The following is a 2,063-nucleotide window of genomic DNA, read 5'->3' on the forward strand; positions in this document are numbered from 1 at the left end:
GCACGAAGGGATCAACGTGACTACCCTTATTGTGTACGTGGATGATATGGTAGTCACCGGAAACAACCCAGAAGAAATGGCGAATCTCCAAGAAGTCCTTGCAGCAGAATTCGAGTTAAAGGATCTTGGACCCCTAAAATATTTTCTAGGGATCGAGGTGGCACAATCAAGACAAGGTATAACCATGTGTCAGAGAAAATATATTTTAGACCTCTTGGCAGATACGGGAATGTTGAACTGTCGTCCTGCTGATACCCCAATAGAAGTGAACCATGGGTTAAGAATTCATCCGGATCAAACGCCAACTAACAAAGAGCGATATCAAAGGTTAGTGGGAAARCTAATATATCTTTCTCACACGCGCCCAGACATTGCGTATGCCGTTAGTGTTGTAAGCYGCTTTATGCATGCWCCAAGTGAAGACCATATGAATGCTGTTCATCGCATTCTACGGTACCTCAAAGCAGGTCCCGGGAAAGGTCTATGGTTCAGAAAAAATCAAGCTCAAGAAGTAATAGGATATACCGATGCGGATTGGGCTGGAGACAAATCTGATGGGAAATCAACATTAGGTTACTTCACCTTTGTGGAGGGAAATCTGGTCACGTGGAGAAGTAAGAAACAGAAGGTGGTTGCAAGATCCAGTGCGGAAGATGAGTACAGAGGAATGGTTTATGGTGTATGCGAGTTATTATGGATTAAGCGAATTTTACGAGACCTTGGAGTTAATCAAAGTAACTCAATGAAATTGTATTGTGACAACGAAGCCGCAGTAAAGATTGCAAATAACCCCGTCCAACATGACAGGACAAAGCATGTGGAACTTGACCGACATTTCATCAAAGACCATCTTGAGTAAAAAACTATTATTCTCCCGTTTGTCAACTCAAAAGACCAACTGGCGGATATGCTTACTAAAGCCGTATGCGGAAGAGTTTTTCAAAGCTCTCTTAGCAAGCTGGGAATGTTGGATATTCATTCTCCAGCTTGAGGGGGAGTGTTGACGAGAGCTCCATAAAATAAGCAAATATTATAGGATTGATTCAAATTGATTCTATCCTATCGTACTTATCTTTTCCATAATTATAGGATAGTTTCCTTATGTATTTATGTTTTCTAATTATAGGATAGTTTCCTTATGTATTTCTGTTTCCTAATTATAGGATAGTTTCCTTATGTATTTATGTTTCCTCCTGTATATATATTGGGTCCCATAATGAAATCAATGAGACTGAGAAAATATTAAGCAATCATCTCTTCTCTTTGTTTTACAAGGATCACATAATCTATCATATGCTTAAAAAAATCCATGCCCCAAATGCATGAAACAACATGTGCATCCATTTTGGATTCTGTTTTGTTGTTGGGATAGCCCAAGGCCAAAAACGTAAACAATTTCAACAAGATTTTCAAAAGTGAAAACAATTTACAAAAGAATCATAAATTCCATAAACATCCAAACATGATTACATGATAAAAGCTCTCTATCTTGATGAAAACACACACCCAATTCAACAAGATTTTCAAAACCCAGAAACAATTTATAGAAAAATCATAAATTCCATAAACACCCAACCATGATTACGTGATAAAATCTCTTTATCTTGATGGAAATACATACCAACTCCTATTTCAACAAGCTTTCAGAAACCAAAAAAAATTATAAAAGAATCATAAAATCCAAAAACATCCAACCATGATTACCTAATAAAAGTTCACTATTTTGATAAAAACACATATCCAACTCATATTTCCGTAAGATTTCCCAAACCCAAAAACAATTTAGAGAAAAATCATAAATTCCATGAACACAAAACCACGAGTTATTGCATAGCAACAAACATACACACATACGCACTTTTAGACCCCATTAAGCACACATGTCCTAGTTCAAGCTTGAAGAGATATATATATATATATATATATATATATATATATATTTGGTTTAATGATTAACATTTTATAAAGATAATAATTAAGTATTCTGTTATAACTCAATGATTATCCTAATTATATTTTAGATTCTTTATATTTAAAATGAGATGTTTATCATGTATTTGATT

This window comes from Cynara cardunculus (genome assembly GCF_001531365.2).
Source record: "Cynara cardunculus var. scolymus isolate 2C chromosome LG 4, CcrdV1, whole genome shotgun sequence".
Lineage (NCBI taxonomy): Eukaryota > Viridiplantae > Streptophyta > Magnoliopsida > Asterales > Asteraceae > Cynara > Cynara cardunculus.